At 58.8% G+C, this 23,014-nt stretch overlaps 1 pseudogene; it reads left to right on the forward strand.

Moving 5' to 3' along the window:
* The first annotated feature begins 1,457 nt into the window (after positions 1-1,457).
* Positions 1,458-21,635, forward strand: LOC116937602 (histone acetyltransferase KAT8-like; annotated as a pseudogene).
* The last annotated feature ends 1,379 nt before the right edge of the window (positions 21,636-23,014 follow it).

Below are 23,014 nucleotides of genomic sequence, written 5' to 3' on the forward strand. Positions count from 1 at the left end.
TCTATATGGGTCTCACTCCCCATGGTAATCTATAGGGGTCTCACTCCCTATTGTAATCTATAGGGGTCTCACTCACCATGGTAATCTATGGGGTCTCACTGCCCATGGTAATCTATAGGGGTCTCACTCCCATGGTAAACTATAGGGGTCTCACTCCCTATGGTAATCTATAGGGGTCTCACTCTTTATGGTAAACTATAGGGGTCTCACTCTTCATGGTAATCTATAGGGGTCCCATGGTAAACTATAGGGGTCTCACTGCCCATGGTAATCTATAGGGGTCTCACTCCCCATGGTAATCTATAGGGGTCTCACTCTTCATGGTAAACTATAGGGTCTCACTACCCATGGTAAACTATAGGGTCCCACTGCCCATGGTAATCTATAGGGGTCCCACTGCCCATGGTAAACTATAGGGTCCCACTGCCCATGGTAATCTATACGGGTCTCACTGCCCATGGTAAACTATAGGGGTCTCACTCCCCATAGTAAACTATAGGGGTCTCACTCTTTATGGTAATCTATAGGGGTCTCACTCTTCATGGTAATCTATAGGGGTCCCATGGTAATCTATAGGGTCTCACTCCCCATGGTAATCTATAGGGGTCTCACTCTTTATGGTAATCTATAGGGGTCTCACTCTTCATGGTAATCTATAGGGGTCCCATGGTAATCTATAGGGGTCTCACTCTTCATGGTAATCTATAGGGGTCTCACTCACCATGGTAAACTATAGGGGTCTCACTCTTTATGGTAATCTATAGGGGTCTCACTCTTCATGGTAATCTATAGGGGTCTCACTCACCATGGTAAACTATAGGGGTCTCACTCACCATGGTAAACTATAGGGGTCTCACTGCCCATGGTAATCTATAGGGGTCTCACTGCCCATGGTAATCTATAGGGTCTCACTCCTCATGGTAAACTATAGGGGTCTCACTCACCATGGTAATCTATAGGGGTCTCACTCTACATGGTAATCTATAGGGGTCTCACTTTCCATGGTAAACTATAGGGGTCCCACTGCCCATGGTAATCTATAGGGGTCTCACTCACCATGGTAATCTATAGGGTCCCACTCTTCATGGTAATCTATAGGGGTCTCACTGCCCATGGTAAACTATAGGGGTCCTACTCCCTATGGTAATCTATAGGGGTCTCACTGCCCATGGTAATCTATAGGGGTCCCACTCTTCATGGTAAACTATAGGGGTCCCACTCTTCATGGTGAACTATAGGGGTCCGATTCCCTTTCGGTCACCACCCCACTTGCCCCGCCCTCTTTACCGCCCCGCCCCCTTCCCGTAACGCTCCGCCCACTCCCGCATCGCCCCGCCCCTTCCCGCCGCGCCCCGCCCCCTCCCGCCGCGCCACGCCCCCCCCTACCCGCCCTTTCACCACGCCCCCCTACCCCGTGCCCCCTACCACGCCCACTCTCCACAGCCCCGCCCTCCTACCCCGCCCCCTTACCCCCCACACCAGCATCCGGTTCCGGTTAGAAGTCTGCGCGCGCGTGCGCGCTCACTGTCCCCCCCCAACATGGCGGCTGTCTCTCTTGCCTCGTCCACCACCTCCACCACAACAACAACAACAACAACCTCAACAACAACAACAACCTCCTCATCATCGTCCACCTCGTCAACATCGTCCACCACATCATCGTCGTCGTCTACGGCGGCGGCTGCGGGAGCTGCGGATATGGCGGCTGTGGCGGGAGACTCCGCGTCTCCTGCTGGGCCTACGAGTGGTGGTGGTGGAGGTGGTGGAGGTGGAGGTGGTGGTGGAGGAGGAGAGGTGGAGACTAGGGTGGACGTCGGAGGAGTCTATCTGTGTCGGAGGGCTGACGGGGCCTGGCGTGAGTACTCGCGGTGCCGTGGAGGTGGTGGTGGAGGTGGTGGTGGTGGTGGTTGAGGTGATGGTGGTAGAGGTGGTGGTGGTGGTGGTAGAGGTGGTGGTGATGGTGGTGGTTGAGGTGGTGGTGGTTGAGGTGGTGGTGATGGTAGAGGTGGTGGTGGTTGAGGTGGTGGTGGTAGTGGTTGAGGTGGTGGTGGTTGAGGTAATTTTGGTGGTGGTGGTGGTGGTGGAGATGGTGGTGGTGGTAGAGCTGATGGTGGTGATGGGTGAGGTGGTGGTGGAGGTAATGGTGGTGATGGTTGAGGTGGTGGTAGCGGTGGTTGTGGAGATGGTGGAGATGATAGTGGTGGTGATGATGGTGGTGTTGGTTGAGGAGGTGGTAGTGGTGGTAGTGGTGATGGTAGTGATGGTGGTGATGGTAGTGATGGTCTTGATGGTTGTGGTAGTGGTGATAGTGGTGGTGGAGATGGTAGTGTTGGTGATGGTAGTGGCGGTGGTTGAGGTGGTGGCGGTGGTGGTCGAGGTGGTGGTAGTAGTGGTGGAAGAGGAGGTGGTGTAGACCAGGCGAGGTAGTCAACATCTCACAACCCACGACCTCCTGTAGACCAGGCGAGGTAGTCAACATCTCACCACGGAGAGAGAGAGACACAGACTCCAAATATACAGCAGGACCCACGACCTCCTGTAGACCAGGCGAGGTAGTCAACATCTCACCACGGGGAGAGAGAGACAGACTCCAAATCTACAGCAGGACCCACGACCTCCTGTATACCAGGCGAGGTAGTCAACATCTCACCACGGGGAGAGAGACTCAGACTCCAAATATACAGCAGGACCCACGACCTCCTGTAGACCAGGCGAGGTAGTCAACATCTCACCACGGGGAGAGAGAGACAGACTCCAAATCTACAGCAGGACCCACGACCTCCTGTATACCAGGCGAGGTAGTCAACATCTCACCACGGGGAGAGAGACTCAGACTCCAAATATACAGTGAGGAAAAAAGCATTTGATCCCCTGCTGATTTTGTACGTTTGCCCACTGACAAATAAATGATCAGTCTATAATTTCAATGGTAGGTTTATTTGAACAGTGAGAGACAGAATAACAACAACAATATCCAGAAAAACGCATGTCAAAAATGTTATAAATTGATTTGCATTTTAATGAGAGAAATAAGTATTTGACCCCTCTGCAAAACATGACTTAGTACTTGGTGGCAAAACCCTTGTTGGCAGTCACAGAGGTCAGACGTTTCTTGTAGTTGGCCACCAGGTTTGCACACATCTCAGGAGGGATTTTGTCCAACTCCTCTTTGCAGATCTTCTCCAAGTCATTAAGGTTTCGAGGCTGACGTTTGGCAACTCGAAACCTTCAGCTTCCTCCACAGATTTCCTATGGGATTAAGGTCTGGAGACTGGCTAGGCCACTCCAGGACCTTAATGTGCTTCTTCTTGAGCCACTCCTTTGTTGCCTTGGCCGTGTGTTTTGGGTCATTGTCATGCTGGAATACCCATCCAGGACCCACGACCTCCTGTATACCTGGCGAGGTAGTCAACATCTCACCACGGTGAGAGAGAGACGCAGACTCCAAATATACAGCAGGACCCACGACCTCCTGTATATCAGGCGAGGTAGTCAACATCTAACCACGGGGAGAGAGAGACACAGACTCCAAATATACAGCAGGACCCACGACCTCCTGTAGACCAGGCGAGGTAGTCAACATCTCACCACGGGGAGAGAGAGACGCAGACTCCAAATATACAGCAGGACCCACGACCTCCTGTATACCAAGCGAGGTAGTCAACATCTCACCACGGGGAGAGAGAGACGCAGACTCCAAATATACAGCAGCAGAAGGCATCATCAGGGTCGGAAATCGAATGATATCAGCCACGTGGTAGAGCTGCTATCAACTTGGTGATGGCCAGGTAGCTTCTGACAAAATAGCTACACGTAGTCTCAGTGGGGCCCTTACACTCTGGTACAATAAACAAAGTTGAGTTTTAGTGTGGGTCTCTGTGGGTCTGTATGCGTCTCTGGTTCTGAGATCGTACCGCGTTACCCTGGGTGCTACCCTGGGTGATAACAGCTCACACACGTGTGTCTGCATGTTTTTGTGTGTCCCTGTCTCCCCGTGTCTCTCTGTCTCTCCGTGTGTCCCACCGCGTGTCTCCAGACTCGGCGGAGGTGATCCAGAAGCGAGTGAATGAGCAGGAGGAGAGGGACGAGTTTTACGTCCACTACGTGGGATGTGAGTCCATCGCTCGCATGCTCACTCGCTCGTTCGCTCACTCGTTCACTCACCCACCAACTCACTCACCCACCCACTCACTCACCCACCCACTCACCCACTCACCCACCCACCCACTCACCCACTCACTCACCCACCCACCCACTCACCCACCCGCTCACCCACCCACTCACCCACTCACTCACCCACCCACCCACTCACCCACCCACCCACTCACTCACCCACTCACCCACCCACTCACTCACCCACTCACCCACCCACTCACCCACCCACTCACCCACTCACCCACCCACCCACTCACCCACCCACCCACCCACTCACCCACCCACTCACCCACCCACTCACCCACTCGCCCACCCACTCACTCACTCACTCACTCACCCCCTCTCCCACCCACTCACCCACCCACTCACCCACCCACCCACTCACCCACCCACTCACTCACCCACCCACTCACCCACTCACTCACCCACCCATTCACTCACCCACCCATTCACTCACTCACTCACCCACCCACCCACCCACTCACTCACCCACTCACCCACTCACTCACCCACCCACTCACTCACTCACCCACCCACCCACTCACCCACCCACCCACTCACCCACCCACCCACTCACCCACCCACCCACCCACTCACCCCCGTAGTCAACCGCCGTCTGGACGAGTGGGTGGGCAAGGACCGTCTGGCGCTCACCCAGACGCTGAAGGAGGCCGCGCAGCAGAAGAGCGGCGCCGGTGGTGCCGGTGGTGCCGGTGGTGCCGGTGGTGCCGGCGGTGCCGGCGGTGCCGGTGGTGCCGGTGGTGCCGGTGGCGAGCGCCAGCCGGGGGAGCGCTCCGAGCCGGCGGGAGAGCGGAAGATCACCCGCAACCAGAAGCGCAAGCACGACGAGATCAACCACGTGCAGAAGGTGGGCGCGGGGGAGAGGGGGAGAGGGCAGCTCGCTCAGCTCGCTCGGTCGCTCGCTCAGCCGCTAGCTCAGCCACTCACTCAGCCGCTCACTCAGCCGCTCACTCAGCCGCTCACTCACTGGCTCAGCCGCTCACTCAGCCGCTCACTCAGCCGCTCGCTCACTCAGCCGCTCACTCAGCCACTCACTCAGTCACTCACTCAGTCACTCGCCCAGCCGCTCACTCAGCCGCTCACTCAGCCGCTCACTCGCTCACTCACTCAGCCGCTCACTCGCTCACTCACTCAGCCGCTCACTCAGCCGCTCACTCGCTCACTCACTCAGCCGCTCACTCGCTCACTCACTCAGCCGCTCACTCGCTCACTCACTCAGCCGCTCACTCAGCCGCTCACTCGCTCACTCAGCCGCTGAGCCGCTCACTCACTCAGCCACTCACTCAGCCGCTCACTGGCTCAGCCGCTCGCTCAGCCGCTCACTCAGCCGCTCACTCGGCCGCTCACTCGCTCACTCACTCAGCCGCTCACTTGGCCGCTCGCTCAGCCGCTCACTCAACCGCTCACTTGGCCGCTCACTCAGCCGCTCACTCACTCAGCCGCTCACTTGGCCGCTCGCTCAGCCGCTCAGTCACTCACTCACTCAGCCGCTCACTCAGCCACTCACTGGCTCAGCCACTCACTCAGCCACTCACTCAGCCGCTCACTCAGCCGCTCACTCGCCCAGCCGCTCACTCAGCCACTCGCCCAGCCGCTCGCTCAGCCACCCACTCAGCCGCTCACTCGCCCAGCCGCTCACTCAGCCGCTCACTCAGCCGCTCACTCGCCCAGCCGCTCACTCAGCCGCTCACTCAGCCACTCACTCAGCCGCTCACTCATCCGCTCACTCAGCCGCTCACTCAGCCGCTCACTCGCTCACTCACTCAGCCGCTCACTTGGCCGCTCGCTCAGTCACTCAGCCGCTCACTCAGCCACTCACTGGCTCAGCCACTCACTCAGCCGCTCACTCAGCCGCTCACTCAGCCGCTCACTTGCTCAGCCGCTCACTCAGCCGCTGAGTCGCTCACTCACTCACTCAGCCGCTCACTCAGCCGCTCACTGGCTCAGCCACTCGCTCAGCCGCTCACTCAGCCGCTCACTCAGCCGCTCACTTACTGGCTCAGCCACTCACTCAGCCGCTCACTCAGCCGCTCACTCGCCCAGCCGCTCGCCCAGCCGCTCACTCAGCGGCTCACTCAGCCGCTCACTCAGCCGCTCACTCAGCCGCTCACTCAGCCGCTCACTTACTGGCTCAGCCACCCACTCAGCCGCTCACTCAGCCGCTCACTCGGCCACTCGCTCAGTCACTCGGCCGCTCACTTGGCCGCTCGCTCAGCCGCTCAGCCGCTCACTCAGCCGCTCAGTCGCTCACTCACTCACTCAGCCGCTCGCTCAGCCACTCACTGGCTCAGCCACTCACTCAGCCGCTCACTCAGCCGCCCACTCATCCGCTCGCTCAGCCGCTCACTTGGCCGCTCACTCAGCCGGTCGCTCAGCCGCTCACTTGGCCGCTCAGCCGCTCACTCACCGGCTCAGCGGCTCACTCAGCCGCTCACTCAGCCGGTCGCTCAGCCGCTCACTCAGCCACTCATTCAGCTGTTCCCTCAGCCGCTCACTCAGCCGCTCACTGGCTCAGCCACTTATTCAGCCGCTCAGTCGCTCGGTCACTCGCTCAGCCACTCGCTCAGCCACTCGCTCAGCCACTCGCCCAGCCACTCGCTCACTCACTCACTCGCTCACTCAGCCACTCACTGGCTCAGCCACTCATTCAGCCGCTCAGTCGCTCAGCCACTCGCCCAGCCGCTCGCTCACCCACTTGCTTGGCCACTCGCTCGCTCTGCCGCTCGCCCTCTCACTCGGCCGTTCGCTCGCTCGCTCGGCCGCTCACTGGCTCAGCCGCTCGCCAATCCGCTCGCTCACTCGCTCGCTCGACCGCTCACTGGCTCAGCCACTCATTCAGCCGTTCACTCGCTCGCTCGGCCGTTCGCTCGCTAATCCGCTCGTTCACCCGCTTGCTCGGCCGCTCGCTCAGCCACTCGCCCAGCCGCTCGCTCACCCACTTGCTTGGCCACTCGCTCGCTCGGCCGTTCCACCGCTCGCTCAGCCGCTCGCTCAGCCACTCGCTCACTCGCTCGGCCGCTCACTGGCGCAGCCACTCATTCAGCCGTTCACTCGCCGACTCGCTCGCTCGGCCCCCTTCGTTCGCTCAGCCGCCCGCTCGCTCACTTAGCTGCTCGCTCACCCGCTCAACCACTCCCTCAGCCGCTCACCCGCTCACCCGCTCGCTCGCTCAACCACTCACTCACCCGCTAAGCCGCTCGCTCGCTCGCCCGTTTGTTCGCGAGTGATGATGATGGCGGCGATGGTGGTGGTGGAGGCAGTGATGGCGATGATGGTGGTTGGTGGTGGAGGCAGTGATGGTGATGATGATGGTTGGTGGTGGTGGCAGTGATGGTGATGATGGTGGTTGGTGGTGGAGATGGTGATGGTGGTGGTTGGTGGTGGAGATGGTGATGGTGGTGGTTGGTGGTGGAGGCAGTGATGGTGATGATGGTGGTGGTTGGTGGAGGCAGTGATGGTGATGATGGTGGTTGGTGGTGGTGGTGGCAGTGATGGTGATGATGGTGGTTGGTGGTGGTGGCAGTGATGTTGATGATGGTTGGTGGTGGAGGCGGTGATGGTGATGATGGTGATGATGGTGGTGATGGTGGTGGTTGGTGGTGGAGACAGTGATGGCGATGATGGTGGTTGGTGGTGGAGGCGGTGATGGTGATGATGGTTGGTGGTGGAGGCGGTGATGGTGATGATGGTTGGTGGTGGAGGCGGTGATGATGGTGATGATGGTGGTGGTTGTTGTTGTTGTTGTTGTTTTTCTGTGCGTCCAGACCTACGCCGAGATGGACCCCACAACAGCCGCCTTGGAGAAAGAGCATGAAGCGGTGGGTTCATGATGGACGTGTCACTGAGTGGGGTTCACGATGGACGTGTCACTGAGTGGGGTTCACGATGGACGTGTCACTGAGTGGGGTTCACGATGGACGTGTCTCTGAGTGGGGTTCACGATGGACGTGTCTCTGGGTGGGGTTCACGATGGACGTGTCTCTGAGTGGGGTTCACGATGGACGTGTCTCTGAGTGGGGTTCACGATGGACGTGTCTCTGGGTGGGGTTCACGATGGACGTGTCTCTGAGTGGGGTTCACGATGGACGTGTCTCTGAGTGGGGTTCACGATGGACGTGTCTCTGAGTGGGGTTCACGATGGCCGTGTGGGTGGGTGGGGTTCACGATGGACGTGTCTCTGAGTGGGGTTCACGATGGACGTGTCTCTGAGTGGGGTTCACGATGGACGTGTGGGTGGGTGGGGTTCACGATGGACGTGTCTCTGGGTGGGGTTCACGATGGACGTGTCTCTGAGTGGGGTTCACAATGGACGTGTGACTGAGTGGGGTTCACGATGGACGTGTCTCTGGGTGAGGTTCACGATGGACGTGTCACTGAGTGGGGTTCACGATGGACGTGTCTCTGGGTGGGGTTCACGATGGACGTGTCTCTGAGTGGGGTTCACGATGGCCGTGTCTCTAGTTGGGGTTCACGATGGACGTGTCTCTGGGTGGGGTTCATGATGGACGTGTCTCTGAGTGGGGTTCACGATGGACGTGTCACTGAGTGGGGTTCACGATGGACGTGTCTCTGGGTTCACGATGGACGTGTCTCTGAGTGGGGTTCACGATGGACGTATCTCTGGGTGGGGTTCACGATGGCCGTGTCTCTGGGTTCACGATGGACGTGTCTCTGGGTGGGGTTCACGATGGACGTGTCTCTGGGTGGGGTTCACGATGGACGTGTCTCTGGGTGGGGTTCACGATGGACGTGTCACTGGGTGGGGTTCACGATGGACGTGTCACTGAGTGGGGTTCACGATGGACGTGTCTCTGAGTGGGGTTCACGATGGACGTGTCTCTGGGTGGGGTTCACGATGGACGTGTCTCTGAGTGGGGTTCACGATGGACGTGTCTCTGAGTGGGGTTCACGATGGACGTGTCTCTGGGTGGGGTTCACGATGGACGTGTCTCTGAGTGGGGTTCACGATGGACGTGTCTCTGAGTGGGGTTCACGATGGACGTGTCTCTGAGTGGGGTTCACGATGGCCGTGTGGGTGGGTGGGGTTCACGATGGACGTGTCTCTGAGTGGGGTTCACGATGGACGTGTCTCTGAGTGGGGTTCACGATGGACGTGTGGGTGGGTGGGGTTCACGATGGACGTGTCTCTGGGTGGGGTTCACGATGGACGTGTCTCTGAGTGGGGTTCACAATGGACGTGTGACTGAGTGGGGTTCACGATGGACGTGTCTCTGGGTGAGGTTCACGATGGACGTGTCACTGAGTGGGGTTCACGATGGACGTGTCTCTGGGTGGGGTTCACGATGGACGTGTCTCTGAGTGGGGTTCACGATGGCCGTGTCTCTAGTTGGGGTTCACGATGGACGTGTCTCTGGGTGGGGTTCATGATGGACGTGTCTCTGAGTGGGGTTCACGATGGACGTGTCACTGAGTGGGGTTCACGATGGACGTGTCACTGAGTGGGGTTCACGATGGACGTGTCTCTGAGTGGGGTTCACGATGGACGTGTCTCTGGGTTCACGATGGACGTGTCTCTGAGTGGGGTTCACGATGGACGTATCTCTGGGTGGGGTTCACGATGGCCGTGTCTCTGGGTTCACGATGGACGTGTCTCTGGGTGGGGTTCACGATGGACGTGTGGGTGGGTGGGGTTCACGATGGACGTGTCTCTGGGTTCACGATGGACGTGTCTCTGGGTGGGGTTCACGATGGCCGTGTCTCTGGGTTCACGATGGACGTGTCTCTGGGTGGGGTTCACGATGGCCGTGTCTCTGAGTGGGGTTCACGATGGACGTGTCACTGGGTGGGGTTCACGATGACCGAGTGGGTGGGTGGGGTTCACGATGGACGTGTCACTGGGTGGGGTTCACGATGGACGTGTCTCTGGCTGGGGTTCACGATGGACGTGTCACTGAGTGGGGTTCACGATGGACGTGTCACTGAGTGGGGTTCACGATGGACGTGTCTCTGGCTGGGGTTCACGATGGACGTGTCTCTGGGTGGGGTTCACGATGGACGTGTCTCTGAGTGGGGTTCACGATGGACGTGTCTCTGGGTGGGGTTCACGATGGACGTGTCACTGAGTGGGGTTCACGATGGACGTGTCTCTGAGTGGGGTTCACGATGGACGTGTCTCTGAGTGGGGTTCACGATGGACGTGTCTCTGGGTGGGGTTCACGATGGACGTGTCTCTGAGTGGGGTTCACGATGGACGTGTCTCTGAGTGGGGTTCACGATGGACGTGTCTCTGGGTGGGGTTCACGATGGACGTGTCTCTGGGTGGGGTTCACGATGGACGTGTCTCTGAGTGGGGTTCACGATGGCCGTGTCTCTGAGTGGGGTTCACGATGGACGTGTCTCTAGTTGGGGTTCACGATGGACGTGTCTCTGGGTGGGCTTCACGATGGACGTGTCTCTGGGTGGGGTTCACGATGGACGTGTCTCTAGTTGGGGTTCACGATGGACGTGTCTCTGAGTGGGGTTCACGATGGACGTGTCACTGAGTGGGGTTCACGATGGACGTGTCTCTGAGTGGGGTTCACGATGACCGAGTGGGTGGGTGGGGTTCACGATGGACGTGTCTCTGGGTGGGGTTCACGATGGACGTGTCTCTGGGTGGAGTTCACGATGGACGTGTCTCTGAGTGGGGTTCACGATGGACGTGTCACTGAGTGGGGTTCACGATGGACGTGTGACTGAGTGGGGTTCACGATGGACGTGTCTCTGAGTGGGGTTCACGATGGACGTGTCACTGGGTGGGGTTCACGATGGACGTGTCACTGAGTGGGGTTCACGATGGACGTGTCACTGGGTGGGGTTCACGATGGACGTGTCTCTGAGTGGGGTTCACGATGGACGTGTCACTGAGTGGGGTTCACGATGGACGTGTCTCTGGGTGGGTTCACGATGGACGTGTCTCTGGGTGGGGTTCACGATGGACGTGTCACTGAGTGGGGTTCACGATGGACGTGTCACTGGGTGGGGTTCACGATGGACGTGTCTCTGTGTGGGGTTCACGATGGACGTGTCTCTGGGTGGGTTCACGATGGACGTGTCTCTGGGTGGGTTCACGATGGACGTGTCACTGAGTGGGGTTCACGATGGACGTGTCTCTGTGTGGGGTTCACGATGGACGTGTCTCTGGGTGGGTTCACGATGGACGTGTCACTGAGTGGGGTTCACGATGGACGTGTCTCTGGGTGGGGTTCACGATGGACGTGTCTCTGGGTGGGGTTCACAATGGACGTGTCTCTGTGTGGGGTTCACGATGGACGTGTCTCTGAGTGGGGTTCACGATGGACGTGTCTCTGAGTGGGGTTCACGATGGACGTGTCTCTGGGTGGGGTTCACGATGGACGTGTCTCTGTGTGGGGTTCACGATGGACGTGTCTCTGGGTGGGGTTCACAATGGACGTGTCTCTGTGTGGGGTTCACGATGGACGTGTCTCTGGGTGGGGTTCACGATGGACGTGTCTCTGGGTGGGGTTCACGATGGACGTGTCTCTGAGTGGGGTTCACGATGGACGTGTCTCTGAGTGGGGTTCACGATGGACGTGTCTCTGGGTGGGGTTCACGATGGACGTGTCTCTGGGTGGGGTTCACGATGGACGTGTCTCTGGGTGGGGTTCACGATGGACGTGTCACTGAGTGGGGTTCACGATGGACGTGTCTCTGGGTGGGGTTCACGATGGACGTGTCACTGGCTGGGGTTCACGATGGACGTGTCTCTGAGTGGGGTTCACGATGGACGTGTCTCTGGGTGGGGTTCACGATGGACGTGTGGGTGGGTGGGGTTCACGATGGACGTGTCTCTGGCTGGGGTTCACGATGGACGTGTCTCTGGGTGGGGTTCACGATGGACGTGTCACTGAGTGGGGTTCACGATGGACGTGTCTCTGGGTGGGGTTCACGATGGACGTGTCACTGAGTGGGGTTCACGATGGACGTGTCTCTGAGTGGGGTTCACGATGGACGTGTCTCTGGGTGGGGTTCACGATGGACGTGTCACTGAGTGGGGTTCACGATGGACGTGTCTCTGGGTGGGGTTCATGATGGACGTGTCTCTGGGTGGGGTTCACGATGGACGTGTCTCTGGGTGGGGTTCACGATGGACGTGTCTCTGGGTGGGGTTCATGATGGACGTGTCACTGAGTGGGGTTCACGATGGACGTGTCTCTGAGTGGGGTTCACGATGGACGTGTCTCTGAGTGGGGTTCACGATGGACGTGTCACTGAGTGGGGTTCACGATGGACGTGTCTCTGAGTGGGGTTCACGATGGACGTGTCTCTGAGTGGGGTTCACGATGGACGTGTCACTGAGTGGGGTTCACGATGGACGTGTCACTGAGTGGGGTTCACGATGGACGTGTCACTGAGTGGGGTTCACGATGGACGTGTCACTGGGTGGGGTTCACGATGGACGTGTCTCTGAGTGGGGTTCACGATGGACGTGTCACTGAGTGGGGTTCACAATGGACGTGTCTCTGGGTGGGGTTCACGATGGACGTGTCACTGAGTGGGGTTCACAATGGACGTGTCTCTGGGTGGGGTTCACGATGGACGTGTCTCTGGGTGGGGTTCACGATGGACGTGTGGGTGGGTGGGGTTCACGATGGACGTGTCTCTGGGTGGGGTTCACGATGGACGTGTGGGTGGGTGGGGTTCACGATGGACGTGTCTCTGGGTGGGGTTCACAATGGACGTGTCTCTGGGTGGGGTTCACAATGGACGTGTCTCTGGGTGGGGTTCACGATGGCCGTGTGGGTGGGGTTCACGATGGACGTGTCTCTGGCTGGGGTTCACAATGGACGTGTCTCTGGGTGGGGTTCACAATGGACGTGTCTCTGGCTGGGGTTCACGATGGACGTGTCTCTGGGTGGGGTTCACGATGGACGTGTCTCTGGGTGGGGTTCACGATGGACGTGTCTCTGGGTGGGGTTCACGATGGACGTGTCACTGAGTGGGGTTCACGATGGACGTGTCACTGAGTGGGGTTCACGATGGACGTGTCTCTGGGTGGGGTTCATGATGGACGTGTCTCTGGGTGGGGTTCACGATGGACGTGTCTCTGGGTGGGGTTCACGATGGACGTGTCTCTGAGTGGGGTTCACGATGGACGTGTCTCTGGGTGGGGTTCACGATGGACGTGTCACTGAGTGGGGTTCACGATGGACGTGTCTCTGAGTGGGGTTCACGATGGACGTGTCACTGAGTGGGGTTCACGATGGACGTGTCACTGAGTGGGGGTTCACGATGGACGTGTCTCTAGTTGGGGTTCACGTTGTCCGTGTCTCTAGTTGGGGTTCACGATGTCCGTGTCTCTGGCTGGGGTTCACGATGGACGTGTCTCTGGGAGGGATTCACAATGGCCGTGTCTCTGGGTACACGATGGCCGTGTCACTGAGTGGGGTTCACGATGGACGTGTCTCTGGGTGGGGTTCACGATGGACGTGTCTCTGGGTGGGGTTCACGATGGACGTGTCTCTGAGTGGGGTTCACGATGGACGTGTCTCTGGGTGGAGTTCACGATGGACGTGTCACTGAGTGGGGTTCACGATGGACGTGTCTCTGAGTGGGGTTCACGATGGACGTGTCTCTGAGTGGGGTTCACGATGGACGTGTCTCTGGGTGGGGTTCACGATGGACGTGTCTCTGGGTGGGGTTCACGATGGACGTGTCACTGGGTGGGGTTCACGATGGACGTGTCTCTGGCTGGGGTTCACGATGGACGTGTCACTGGGTGGGGTTCACGATGGACGTGTCTCTGAGTGGGGTTCACGATGGACGTGTCTCTGAGTGGGGTTCACGATGGACGTGTCACTGAGTGGGGTTCACGATGACCGTGTCTCTGGGTGGGGTTCACGATGGACGTGTCTCTGGCTGGGGTTCACGATGGACGTGTCACTGAGTGAGGTTCACGATGTCCGTGTCACTGAGTGGGGTTCACGATGGACGTGTCACTGAGTGGGGTTCACGATGGACGTGTCTCTAGTTGGGGTTCACGATGTCCGTGTCTCTAGTTGGGGTTCACGATGGACGTGTCTCTGGGTGGGGTTCACGATGGACGTGTCTCTAGCTGGGGTTCACGATGGACGTGTCACTGAGTGGGGTTCACGATGGACGTGTCTCTGGCTGGGGTTCACGATGTCCGTGTGGGTGGGTGGAGTTCACGATGTCCGTGTCTCTAGTTGGGGTTCACGATGTCCGTGTCTCTAGTTGGGGTTCACGATGGACGTGTCACTGAGTGGGGTTCACGATGTCCGTGTCTCTGGGTTCGCGATGGCCGTGTGTGTCCCCTGTCCGTGTGGCTCACCCCTCACCACCCACACCCCACACATTCGCGCGTAGATCACCAAGGTGAAGTACGTGGACAAGATCCAGGTTGGCCGCTACGAGATAGACGCGTGGTATTTCTCTCCGTTTCCGACGAGTACGGGAAACAGCCGCGTCTGTGGGTGTGCGAGTTCTGCCTCAAGGTACATGAAGCTGGAGACCAGCTACCGCATGCACCTGGTGAGTAGGGGGGGGTGAGTGGGGGTGAGTGGGGGTGAGGGGTGAGGGGGGGGTGAGGGTGAGGGGGAGGGAGGTGGTGAGTGTGTTGTTTGGTGATGGGAGGATGGGATGGAGGGTTCAATCAGTACACACCCATGTACTAAACACATTACTCACCCACTACTCACCCCACTACTCACCCCATTACTCACCCATTACTCACCCACCACTACTCACCCCACCACTCACCCACTACTCACCCCACTACTCACCCCACTACTCACCCCACCACTCACCCCATTACTCACCCATTACTCACCCACCACTACTCACCCCACCACTCACCCACCACTCACCCCACTACTCACCCCACCACTCACCCCACTACTCACCCCACCACTCACCCACCACTCACCCACTACTCACCCACCACTCACCCCACTACTCACCCCACTACTCATCCACCACTCACCCCACTACTCACCCCACCACTCACCCACCACTTACCCACTACTCACCCCACTACTCACCCCACTACTCACCCACCACTCACCCACTACTCACCCACCACTCACCCAACTACTCACCCCACCACTCACCCCACTACTCACCCACCACTCACCCACCACTCACCCACCACTCACCCCACTACTCACCCCACCACTCACCCCACTACTCACCCCACTACTCACCCACTACTCACCCCACTACTCACCCCACTACTCACCCACCACTCACCCACTACTCACCCCACCACTCACCCACCACTCACCCACTACTCACCCACCACTCACCCACTACTCACCCCACCACTCACCCACCACTCACCCACCACTCACCCCACCACTCACCCCACCACTCACCCACCACTCACCCACTACTCACCCACCACTCACCCACCACTCACCCCACTACTCACCCCACTACTCACCCCACTACTCACCCACTACTCACCCCACTACTCACCCACCACTCACCCACCACTCACCCACCACTCACCCCCACTACTCACCCACCACTCACCCACCACTCACCCACCACTCACCCCACCACTCACCCACCACTCCACCATCACCCACTACTCACCCCACCACTCACCCACCACTCACCCACTACTCACCCCACTACTCACCCCACCACTCACCCCACCACTCACCCACTACTCACCCATTACTCACCCACTACCCCACTACTCACCCCACCACTCACCCACTACTCACCCCACTACTCACCCACCACTCACCCACTACTCACCCACCACTCACCCACCACTCACCCCACTACTCACCCCACTACTCACCCCACTACTCACCCACTACTCACCCCACTACTAACCCCACCACTCACCCACTACTCACCCACCACTCACCCCACCACTCACCCAACTACTCACCCCACCACTCACCCACTACTCACCCCACTACTCACCCACCACTCACCCACTACTCACCCCACTACTCACCCCACTACTCACCCACTACTCACCCCACCACTCACCCACCACTCACCCACTACTCACCCCACTACTCACCCCACTCACCCCACTACTCACCCACCACTCACCCACCACTCACCCCACTACTCACCCACCACCACACCCCACCACTCACCCCACTACTCACCCCACTACTATCAACTATACCCACTACTCACCCACCACTCACCCCACTACTCACCCACCACTCACCCCACTACTCACCCCACTACTCACCCCACCACTCACCCACCACTCACCCCACTACTCACCCACCACTCACCCCACTACTCACCCCACTACTCACCCACTACTCACCCACCACTCACCCCACTACTCACCCCACCACTCACCCACCACTCACCCACCACTCACCCACTACTCACCCCACCACTCACCCACCACTCACCCACTACTCACCCCACCACTCACCCCACTACTCACCCAGCACTCACCCCACCACTCACCCCACTACTCACCCCACTACTCACCCCACTACTCACCCACCACTCACCCCACCACTCACCCCACTACTCACCCCACTACTCACCCCACTACTCACCCTACTACTCACCCCACCACTCACCCACTACTCACCCACTACTCCACCCACCACTCACCCACTACTCACCCCACTACTCACCCCACTACTCACCCCACTACTCACCCACTACTCACCCACCACTCACCCACTACTCACCCACCACTCACCCACCACTCACCCACTAATCACCCCCACTACTCACCCCACTACTCACCCCACTACTCACCCACTACTCACCCACCACTCACCCCACCACTCACCCACTACTCACCCACCACTCACCCACCACTCACCCCACCACTCACCCACCACTCACCCACTACTCACCCACCACTCACCCCACTACTCACCCCACCACTCACCCACCACTCACCCACCACTCACCCCACCACTCACCCCACTACTCACCCATTACTCACCCACTACTCACCCCACCACTCACCCACCTACTCACCCCCACTACTCACCCCACTACTCACCCCACTACTCACCCACTACTCACCCACCACTCACCCACCACTCACCCCACTACTCACCCACCACTCACCCACCACTCACCCACCACTCTCACCCACTGCTCACCCACTACTCACCCACTACTCACCCACTACTCACCCCACCACTCACCCCACTACTCACCCCACTACTCACCCACTACTCACCCCACCACTCACCCCACTACTCACCCCACTACTCACCCCACCACTCACCCCACTACTCACCCCACCACTCACCCACCACTCACCCACTACTCACCCCACTACTCACCCCACTACTCACCCCACCACTCACCCACCACTCACCCCACTACTCACCCACCACTCACCCCACCACTCACCCACCACTCACCCACCACTCACCCCACTACTCACTCATCACTCACCCCACTACTCACCCCACTACTCACCCCACCACTCACCCACCACTCACCCACCAGTCACCCCACTACTCACCCATCACTCACCCCACTACTCACCCCACTACTCACCCCATCACTCACCCACCACTCACCCACCACTCACCCCACTACTCACCCACCACTCACCCCACTACTCACCCCACCACTCACCCACCACTCACCCACTACTCACCCCACTACTCACCCACTACTCACCCACTACTCACCCCACCACTCACCCACCACTCACCCACTACTCACCCACCACTCACCCACCACTCACCCACCACTCACCCACTACTCACCCACCACTCACCCACCACTCATCCCACCACTCACCCCACTACTCACCCCACTACTCACCCCACTAGTCACCCCACTACTCACCCACCGCTCACCCACCACTCACCCCACTACTCACCCCACCACTCACCCACCACTCACCCACCACTCACCCACTACTCACCCCACTACACACCCCACTACTCACCCCACCACTCACCCACCACTCACCCACTACTCACCCCACTACTCACCCCACCACTCACCCCACTACTCACCCACCACTCACCCCACTACTCACCCCACTACTCACCCACCACTCACCCACTACTCACCCCACTACTCACCCCACCACTCACCCACCACTCACCCCACCACTCACCCACCACTCACCCACTACTCACCCCACTACTCACCCCACCACTCACCCACCACTCACCCCACTACTCACCCCACTACTCACCCACTACTCACCCCACTACTCACCCACCACTCACCCACTACTCACCCACTACTCACCCCACTACTCACCCCACTACTCACCCACTACTCACCCACTACTCACCCCACTACTCACCCACTACTCACCCACTACTCACCCCCACCACTCACCCACTCACCCCACTACTCACCCCACTACTCACCCACCACTCACCCCACTACTCACCCCACTACTCACCCCACTACTCACCCACCACTCACCCACTACTCACCCACCACTCACCCACTACTCACCCACTACTCACCCCACCACTCACCCCACCACTCACCCACTACTCACCCCACTACTCACCCACCACTCACCCCACCACTCACCCACCACTCACCCCACTACTCACCCACCACTCACCCCACTACTCACCCCACTACTCACCCCACTACTCACCCCACCACTCAACCCACCACTCACCCCCTACTCACCCACCACTCACCCACTACTCACCCCACTACTCACCCCACTACTCACCCCACTACTCACCCCACTACTCACCCCACTACTCACCCCACCACTCACCCACTACTCACCCACCACTCACCCCACCACTCACCCCACCACTCACCCACTACTCACCCCACTACTCACACCACCACTCACCCCACCACTCACCCACCACTCACCCCACCACTCACCCCACTACTCACCCCACCACTCACCCCACCACTCAACCCACCACTCACCCACTACTCACCCACCACTCACCCACTACTCACCCCACTACTCACCCACTACTCACCCCACTACTCACCCCACTACTCACCCCACCACTCACCCACCACTCACCCCACCACTCACCCACCACTCACCCACTACTCACCCCACTACTCACCCCACTACTCACCCCACCACTCACCCACCACTCACCCCACTACTCACCCTACCACTCACCCACCACTCACCCCACTACTCACCCTACCACTCACCCCACCACTCACCCCACTACTCACCCCACTACTCACCCACTACTCACCCCACTACTCACCCACCACTCACCCACTACTCACCCACTACTCACCCACCACTCACCCCATTACTCACCCCACCACTCACCCACCACTCACCCCACTACTCACCCACCACTCACCCCATTACTCACCCCACTACTCACCCACCACTCACCCCACCACTCACCCCACCACTCACCCCACTACTCACCCACCACTCACCCCACTACTCACCCACTCACCCCACTACTCACCCACCACTCACCCCACTACTCACCCACTCACCCACCACTCACCCACTACTCACCCCACCACTCACCCACCACTCACCCACTACTCACCCACCACTCACCCCACTACTCACCCACCACTCACCCCACCACTCACCCACTACTCACCCCACCACTCACCCCACTACTCACCCATTACTCACCCACTACTCACCCACCAATCACCCCACCACTCACCCCACTACTCACCCCACTGCTCACCCCACTACTCACCCACCACTCACCCCACCACTCACCCCACCACTCACCCCACTACTCACCCCACCACTCACCCCACCACTCAACCCACCACTCACCCACTACTCACCCACCACTCACCCACTACTCACCCCACTACTCACCCACTACTCACCCCACTACTCACCCCACTACTCACCCCACCACTCACCCACCACTCACCCCACCACTCACCCACCACTCATCCACTACTCACCCACCACTCACCCACCACTCACCCCACTACTCACCCACTACTCACCCCACTACTCCCCCACCACTCACCCACTACTCACCCACTACTCACCCCACTACTCACCCCACTACTCACCCACCACTCACCCACTACTCACCCACCACTCACCCACTACTCACCCACCACTCACCCCACCACTCACCCCACCACTCACCCACTACTCACCCCACCACTCACCCCACTACTCACCCCACTACTCACCCCACTACTCACCCCACTACTCACCCACCACTCACCCCACCACTCACCCCACCACTCACCCACCACTCACCCACTACTCACCCACTACTCACCCCACCACTCACCCACCACTCACCCACTACTCACCCCACTACTCACCCCACTACTCACCCCACTACTCACCCCACCACTCACCCACCACTCACCCACTACTCACCCACTACTCACCCACCACTCACCCCACTACTCACCCCACCACTCACCCCACCACTCACCCACCACTCACCCACTACTCACCCCACTACTCACCCACCACTCACCCCACTACTCACACCACCACTCACCCCACCACTCACCCACCACTCACCCACTACTCACCCACTACTCACCCACCACTCACCCCACTACTCACCCCACCACTCACCCCACCACTCACCCACTACTCACCCACTACTCACCCCACTACTCACCCACCACTCCCCACCACTCACCCACTACTCACCCCACTACTCACCCCACTACTCACCCCACTACTCACCCACTACTCACCCCACCACTCACCCACTACTCACCCACCACTCACCCACCACTCACCCCACCACTCACCCCACTACTCACCCACCACTCACCCCACCACTCACCCACTACTCACCCCACCACTCACCCCACTACTCACCCCACTACTCACCCACTACTCACCCACTACTCACCCACCACTCACCCACCACTCACCCCACTACTCACCCCACCACTCACCCACTACTCACCCACCACTCAGCCACCACTCACCCACTACTCACCCACCACTCACCCCACTACTCACCCCACCACTCACCCACCACTCACCCCACTACTCACCCCACCACTCACCCACTACTCACCCACCACTCAGCCACCACTCACCCACTACTCACCCACCACTCACCCCACTACTCACCCCACTACTCACGCCACCACTCACCCCACTACTCACCCCACTACTCACCCACTCACCCCACTACTCACCCACCACTCACCCCACTACTCACCCACTCACCCCACTACTCACCCACCACTCACCCCACTACTCACCCACTCACCCCACTACTCACCCCACTACTCACCCCACTACTCACCCACCTATCCATTGACCCTCTCCCCCATCTCTCCCCCCTCTCCCCCCCTCCCCCCCCCTCTCTCCCCCCCCTCCCCCTTCTCTCCCCCCTCTCCCCCCCTCCCCCCCCCTCTCTCCCCTCTCCCCCCCCTCTCCCCCCCCTCTCCCCCCCCCCAGACTCAGTGCCAGTGGAGGCAGCCTCCCGGCAAGGAGATCTACCGCAAGTTAAACATCTCTGTGTATGAGGTGGATGGCAGGGACCACAAGGTGAGCAGGCACCGGGGTGGTGGTGGTGAGTGGTGGTGGTGGTGGTGAGTGGTGGTGGTGGGTGGTGGTGGTGATGGTGGTGGTGAGTGGTGGTGGTGGTGGTAGTGGTGGTGGTAGTGGTGGTGGTGGTGATGGTGGTGGTGGTGAGTGGTGGTGGTGGTAGTGGTGGTGGTGGTGATGGTGGTGGTGGTGGTGATGGTGGTGGTGGTGGTGGTGATGATGGTGAGTGGTGGTGGTGGTGGTGAGTGGTGGTGGTGGTGGTGATGGTGGTGGTGGTGGTGAGTGGTGGTGGTGGTGGTGGTGATGGTGGTGGTGATGGTGATGGTGGTGGTGATGGTGATGGTGGTGGTGATGGTGGTGGTGGTGATGGTGGTGGTGATGGTGGTGGTGATGGTGAGTGGTGGTGGTGGTGGTGAGTGGTGGTGGTGGTGGTGGTGATGGTGGTGGTGATGGTGGTGGTGAGTCGTGGTGGTGGTGGTGGTGATGGTGGTGATGGTGGTGGTGATGGTAGTGGTGATGGTGATCATGGTGATGATGATGGTGATGGTAGTGATGGTCATGATGGTAGTGGTGATGGTGATGATGGTAGTAATGGTGATGGTGGTGATGGTGGTGGTGATGGTGATGATGGTGATGATGGTAGTAATGGTGATGGTGGTGATGGTGGTGGTGGTGGTGATGGTGATGATGGTAGTGATGGTGATTGTGGTGATGATGGTGATGGCTGTGATGTTGATGATAGTGGTGATGGTGATGGTAGTGATGGTGATGATGGTAGTGATGGTGGTGATGGTGATGATGGTAGTGATGATAGTGATGATGGTGGTGGTTATGGTGATGATGGTGATGGTGATGATGGTAGTGATGGTGATGTTAGTCATGGTAGTGATGGTGATGATGGTGATGGTAGTGATGGTGATGGTGGTGATGGTAGTGATAGTGATGGTGGTGATGGTGGTGATGGTAGTGATGGTGATGATGGTGATGGTAGTGATGGTGATGGTGGTGATGGTAGTGATGGTGATGGTAGTGATGGTGGTGGTGTTGATGATGGTAGTGATGGTGGTGGTGGTGATGATGATGGTAGTGATAGTGGTGATGATGGTGATGGCTGTGATGTTGATGATGGTGGTGATGGTGATGGTAGTGATGGTGATGATGGTGGTTGTGATGGTGATGGTAGTGATGGTGGTGATGGTAGGGATGGTGGTGGTGATGGTTGTGATGATGGTGATGGTAGTGGTGATGATGGTGATGATGATGGTGGTGATGGTGGTGATGCTGATGATGATGGTGGTGATGTTGATGATGGTGATGGTGGTGATGATGGGTGATCGTAGTCATGGTGATGGTTGTTCCACAGGATCTACTGCCAGAAACCTGTGCCTGCTGGCGAAGCTCTTC

The sequence above is a fragment of the Petromyzon marinus genome, unplaced genomic scaffold, assembly GCF_048934315.1.
Source record: "Petromyzon marinus isolate PM22_M1 ecotype Great Lakes invasive population unplaced genomic scaffold, UKy_Petmar_22M1.pri1.0 PM_Scaffold_376, whole genome shotgun sequence".
In the NCBI taxonomy this organism is placed as follows: domain Eukaryota; kingdom Metazoa; phylum Chordata; class Hyperoartia; order Petromyzontiformes; family Petromyzontidae; genus Petromyzon; species Petromyzon marinus.